We start from the raw sequence: 6,903 nt of genomic DNA on the forward strand, positions 1-6,903 counted from the left end.
ACCTCTATTCAACTTTTCTTAATAAGACTTCCTTCCAACTTCCTAATTAACCTTGTTGCTCTTCCCTATACTCTTTTGGGAACCTCCTGACAGCTATACAGTAATATAATTTTCTGGTGTATGTATCACACTGCAATATTAGAAAGAGACTTTTTTTCCCATCCTGTTAAATGATCTAGGGTTTTGATGGGCTAGTTTGCAAGGGCATACTAAACTGGTATGCTTCCTAGTGGTTGTCATTTTTTGATTCTGCAATCTAAGTTGTAAGTAAACTATGAAGAAGTACCGCTACTCTGTTTCAGTTTTGTCTGTCACATATGATATGTCTGGATTATATTGTTCTTTATGTCTTATGTACATTGATTTTTAGTTTACTAAGAACTTACTTGCATTTTTTGACATCTGTTGAAACTTATCCAGCAACGCTTAAATTTCTCTGGCCTCATTCAAGGGGTTTGTCTTAAAATTTGTGTAGGTGATATTTAAGTTGCCTTTTATTTTTAGTTTGTTGCATTCTCTTCTCTTCCCCCAGGGGTTTGTCATTCAATTGGAGGCTGCTATTGCTTTTGAGTTAATACTTTAATACTGATCACACAGTTTTACATAGGAATGGAAGTCACTCACCTGCTAGAAGTGGTATCTTTCCTTGGAGACAAAAATTGAGGTCATGATCTGTTTGTTACCATATGGGAGAAGCATAAATGCTTTGCTTTTGGTATTACTATAGATCAGGTTCTTCACGCTGTCTTACATTTATCATGGAATATTCACTTGTGAGGCTTCCAAAGCCCTTTGTTAATGCTACATATGGGCGTAATCTTCAGGACTACTTTGGGATTGGGAACTTGTCTTAACAATGGAAAAACCTACAAGAAAGTTTTAGAACAGTGGGGGCCAAACTTATTGTCCATTGAGCTAGAGGCTAGCCAAACCTAGCCTCACACCCTCCTGGAGAGCCACTCCAATCCCCTTCCCCCTACCTGAGTGATCACCTACTCTGTTTTTTGCTTCTTGTCCTGGGCTCCGTGCCACTCTTCTGCCTGGTCTGCCACACACACAGGTTGCCTGTGGGACTTACGCTGCTGCAGGTTGCCTACCCTGGCTTCGGGAAGCGTTGAATATAACACCTTATCGAATAGAGGGAATCTTCTCCACGACACAAGATGCAGTTTGACCTGAACAGGGCTACAAATGTTTGCTTACATAATACTGAACCCATATTAACAGTCAACTTCAAACAGAACAAATCATGCTCAGCTTCATCAGTTAATCTTTGTAACCTGCTTTAACTATAACTTGGTAATTACATGTAGTTAATGTCTGCAGTGGCTTTGTCTGCAATATCTGAAGATTAATGGATGCTGAAGATAGCAAGGAGAATATATGTAATAAGTTTATCAGAGTTCTTTGTAGGGGTTCATCATGATTAAATGATAATGAGGTTGGATGTGATCTGTCCTGACTTAAGCAAATTGCTGAAATGTACTCAGCAATGTGTAAGCAAGCATTGGTCATCACTTTTATATGTAGTTAAATTCTTGGATTTATTCAGCATGTTGTGAGCAGAACAGCAGTGCAAGCATGATTAGGGAATTCTCAAAAGAATATAAAATGGTTGTTCAGAGATTTGGAAGCTGGGTTCTAACAAATTTTAATGCTGGCTGGAGGCCAAGGAACCATGACAGTTCTAGAAGAAGTTGAATAATAATGGATATCTGGGGATGCATCTCAAATCTGCTGGTACTATGTGGCACTGGATGCCAGACTTTGCAGGGACACCTTTACTAAGCCATGAGTAAGAAGAGTGTATGCCTTCCAGTGTCTTGGAAAAAACTACAGCGCAACAAAGCTGGGTGGAAAAAATGGATATGGAGGATGCAGAGGCTGTGTGTGGATAAAGGTGTCAACAGGTATAAGGATTAAAATGCCTCCAAAAAGCCTTTTGAAATGTTTCAGAGGCCTAGACGTACAAATGTACTTGCCCGCTGAAACGTTCCAAAAGTGACTCAAACATCACAAAATAGAACCATACAGTAATACCTCTTGTTTATAGAGGTATTATTTTCATGCGTAAAATTTTTGGTTACGTTTATGGGGACAGCACATAAGAGATGGGCTGAGTTGGGGCTGGGCGTATTGCCTTCCCCTTGCTTCTGCCAGACCCCTGGAAACCGTGTTGGTACAGAAGCTGGGCTCTCCATACCCAGTCTGCACTACCTCTTTCTTCCAAGGGGGAAGAGGGGAGTTTGGGGGGATTTGAGAGCTTCTTCCACACCTCCTGAAAATCTCCACCTTTGCTTACTTCTTTTTAGCTCTCTGTTCTCTCTGCCTGCCATCACTGTGAAAGGAAGAGAGACTGGGGAGCTGAGAGCAGAGCTGCACATTATTGTAGCCATCTTTAGCACCAGCCTGGGAGTACTGAAGGAGGCTGCAGTGTTTTGAAACTTTCTGGCCAGGGAATGGCACAGGGGATGTACATAGTTGCCTAGCTGGAATGTTTTCTTTTTGAAATGCTTTTAAGTGTGTTTCACTTGGAAACTTCTTTAGCAGGTTGGTCTGTACCCTTAGACCCGGATGAACTCAGCCAGCAGACCCACTGGGTGAGGGGCTCGCTTGTGTAGGTGTGACACGCTGCTCCATTGATGCATGCCCTTTTCTAATTTTTGTACCTGCCAACTCATGCCCCTCAAGATATTGGCTGGACATCTGCAAGTAGAGAACAAAGACATTCTGTTTTAAAGTAGCTAGTTTTATTTTTAAAATATGCATTGTCAGTCGTAAGCAAAAAGTAATAAACATTTGAAGCAGCCAGATAATTTAGGGGAGCTGTTTGCTATGTGCAAGTAAAATCTTTGCAGACAAGAAAAATTAGTAGAATATAATTCAATGCATTCAAAACTGAAAACAAAATGCATGCAAAGGAATTCTGTGACTGGTCAGATTAAATATGCAGGGAAAATACAAAAGCATGCTTGAAGCAATCTAGTAACTGGGCATTCAGATAAAAACATGATTTTGCATCAGTGCTATTGAAAACCTACATTCAGCAAGTTTAGAAGTCCTAAGTGAAATTTTGCTTTTTAAGTCAGAAAGCCCAAGTACAAAGCAAATTACTTGCATGATTCATTCATGGAAGAAGTAGAAATAATTGCTCGCCTGGGAGGGTTTCCCTTGGACTGGCTTGTAGAACAGTCTGGTAATGATCACTCTTCTTTGCTTGCAAAACTTCTGGCTTATTTCAACCTAGACCCTGCTATTTGTCCTTAGGCACTACTTAGCTCAAATTTTCAAACAACTGTTTGATCATAGTGTACATGCTGCACAAAGAGTTTTATTACTTTTGTCACAATAACTTGCCTTCTGCTGCTCTACAGTGAGCTCTGAGCTACCATCCCTATGAAGAGGCTTGAGTGATCTTAAGTTGTTCCTACTAGATGCCTTCTCTGGGTATCTCTGCCTTCTCAAAAGCAATGTCCATTGAGGATCATTGCTGCTTGTAGTAAGTCTAGCAGTATTTACTGTGCTATTCATACAGTCATCTCCCAGGACACCAGCACTTGGGCTATTTATGGCTGGAGCATTTGCAGTGTCTTCAATATAGATGCTATAATGTGTACTGTTGCACAACCCTGATGTAAGTGGTTGTGAGGTGTGACCGTGGTTATAGTTGTATACAGATCAGTACGGGGAGGACTAAGTATAGGGAGTTATGATAGTTATCTTTAAATTATCTCCTATCCCCCTTAAACCTTAAAACATTTGTCCATCTGTTTATCTGTGATTTTTAATTGGGGACCATCCCTTCTGCGCTCATGAAAAAAATTATTGTGATTAAAAAGGAAAAAGAAACACACACGGGTACAGAGGAAGCCTATATTTTCAGAGCTGTTCAGATCCAGAGTCCTTGAGTTCTGGTACAGAGAGAACACAAGCTGGAGGAAAGATAGAAAAACCGAGATGTTCAGCAGCGCAAGAAAGAGTAAATTATGGGTGAGATCAGAAGAAACTGGAAGGGTTTTGAATAAGGTTCTAAAAAAAAGATTATGGGATAGCACTGCTGGAACTATGGGAACTTGACACAATGTCTGCAATGCTTAGCAAAGCGCACCCACAGTACACTTCAAGGATTTTAAAAGGTAGGGTGCTTGATGATGGGACATTAGATACTGGACAAGCATCTATCCCCTGTCCACAGTGGAGTGCATTATTTGCCAAAAATGGTTTGTCGCTGAGGGTGGGCTCCACTGGCAAAAGCAAACTCATGTGAATGTGCTCATGCTTTATAGCAGTATTGGCAGCTATATGCTGCTAGATTTTCAGTAAGCTCTTGGAAATATAGTTCCAGCGTTGTTACTTTTAAGTTTTTGTTTTTTTTAATGGCTTTACAGACTTAGAACATTTCCACTGTGAATGTTCGCTCTGTACGTTAGTAGCATCATTATAGTAACTACTGATGCTGACCTCTTGTTTGCTCTGCCTGTTCCTTTTCAATAATTTTTTCCCTCTTCTCAACCTTCTAGGATTTTTTCCAATTTCTCTTTCACTATTTACTCTACTTTCCCCAAAAATTCTTCTAATTATGATGATTAGTCACAATGTTATACTTGCTCTTAAATTCCTTATCAGATTGCTGTTGATTACAATTTAGTAAGGAATTGTGTCATGCTATTAAGAACCGCTTCAGGAAAATTTCTTCTCAAAGATTTTGTTCATACAGTTGTGTTAGTTGACTTAAGACCTGCATTATTTTACAGCTCTTTGAAGTCACTCTGAGGAGTTGTTCCATATTTCAGAAGAGGTAAGACAAAATGCTACCAGCTGAAAAATAGCTTTATTGGGCTATGTTTTAAATGCCATTCTTTTCCACATACTCCATTCTTTTCCACATACTCTATCTGTGTGTAGTTCTAAAAATATCCACTAATACCTATTGCAAGAAGACTGAGTGCTCTTTCTTAATAGGGAAAATTTTGACTGCCTAGTTCTTTGTTAATTTTCTCATTAGCTCTATTTTATAATAACCTTTTGTTATGTCTTCATTAGTTACTTGTTAATAACTAAAAAGAAAGCCTTTGATCCAGACTTAAGATACGCATAGCTGCTTTGTGGCCTTCCAGATTCTTATGCCTGCCTATACTTTAAACCTTTCAAAAACTAACCATGTCTTCTCCTGCAGTGCAGTTTTAATCATGCCCTTCTGGAGCTGACAACCACTGTGAAAACACATGAGCCTGCGGCAGAACCCTTAGACCTACCTCCATCTCTGACCTGAGGGTGGTTGTTCTCAGGAAGCAAACCGTTAAAAAAACAGATTTGAACTAGAAATTGTGGATTGCGTTAAGTATGGTTTACTAATCACAATAAGCAGTCATGAGGGATGAGTGAATGTATGTCCTTGACTGCAGTTCATCTCTTACAGGTTTGAGGTCTGTTATTTATCTGCAGGTGCTGCAGTTCGTGTTTACTGTGTTAGATGGAATGATATTACATAGTGGAAGGATTAGTTAGAGGAGATTAGCAGAACCAACTCCAATATGAAACAAGATACCTATGTCTTAAGGAACCTAGTATATCTTATTTTGGTGTTGATTTTTGTACATTGTCAGAGGGGTACATGAGGTTACCTTATTGACATGGGGAAAAATTGGAAGCTTTGTGTCCTACATTGCAGTGATCTTCAGGGTTTAGTGAAGACTAAGGGAAGATGAAGTCTCAAAATATTCAGGAAATGGTTGACATGATAGTGTTTGTAGGTCTAGTATGGTTTTTGTGGAGTCGATTCAGTATTCGAGTGCAGGCCAAGTATAGTTTTTGATTACTATGTCTGATATAGTCTAGAATTTTGTCTTGGAGTTTCATGGTTAGCCGTTTCAGTCAGAAGTCAAGTGGAAGGCAGGGTAGATTTGCACCTTATACACTGGGGCGGGCAAAATATGGCCCACAGACTGGATCCACTCCTACAGCCCATTCTATCTGGCTCATGGGGCTCCTGAAAAATTTAGAAAATTTAATATTTATCTGCCCCGACTACCTGTCAAAGATGAGAGGAGCCAGTGGCAGTAGGACCCAGGGGGAGCTGTTGGCAGGACTAAACAGTTGCAGCAGCAAGGCTGACAACACCGCCCCCCTCCCCCCAACCAGAAGCCTCTGCTTAGCAAAGGTTTCTAGCCGGGGACCCTGGGGCTGTTCTTGCCTCCCTGCACCAAAGGAAAATTCATATAAGAGCATGGAGGGAAGCAAGGAAGGACTTCAGGCAATTGCTCCAGTCTTCAGGGCTGGGCAGGGCCAGCTCCTAGCCATACAGCCAGGAACCATGTGGTGCCAGGCAGAGGGTGGGGGAAAAGCAGGGAAATGGCTGTGGAAGGGGCAGTGGGTGGGCATGTGGGAGTGCAGCAACAGCTGGGCAGGAATGTGGGGCCCGTGCTGGTGTCCTGGGACCAGTGTCAGTGGGGCCCAGGGCAGGGGCTGTATGGAGGTGGGCTGACTCCCTCCTCTCCCTGCTGGTGCAGCCCTACCCAGCTTCATAGAGCCCCTACTGGCCTATGCCCTATTCTGGGCCCCTGCTAGTGCGGGCCCCGCACTGCCTGCCACAGCCATTTCGCTGCAGCTGCCACAGTTTCGGCACCACATGGTTCCCAGCTGCAGCACTAAGTTGCAGGACTCGGCAGGAACCAGCCTGACTCCTGCGATTCTCTGCTGGCTCCATGCGGTGCTGGATGGGCTGGTCCAGTTCCTGCTGCATCCTGCAGTCTTGGCTGTGCAGCTGGGACATAGTTTCATAGTTTCTAGGGTCAGAAGGGACCTGAGTAGATCGTTTCGTCTGACCCCCCTGCCATGGCAGGAAAGAGTACTGGGGTCAAACAACCCCAGCAAGGTATTCATCTAACCTCCTCTTAAAGACCC

The 6,903-nt window shown here is 42.2% G+C and overlaps 1 protein-coding gene across 1 annotated transcript in view; it reads left to right on the top strand.

Moving 5' to 3' along the window:
* The window catches only part of CCDC126 (coiled-coil domain containing 126), a 19,394-nt gene that overhangs the window by 3,057 nt on the left and 9,434 nt on the right, over positions 1-6,903 (top strand). The window contains exon 2 of the mRNA XM_019534646.1: positions 4,755-4,798. The gene's annotated coding sequence lies outside the window, so the exon portion shown is untranslated. The remainder of the gene's footprint in view (positions 1-4,754; positions 4,799-6,903) is intronic.

Source organism: Crocodylus porosus, unplaced genomic scaffold, assembly GCF_001723895.1.
Source record: "Crocodylus porosus isolate Cpor-Errol unplaced genomic scaffold, CroPor_comp1, whole genome shotgun sequence".
NCBI lineage: Eukaryota > Metazoa > Chordata > Crocodylia > Crocodylidae > Crocodylus > Crocodylus porosus.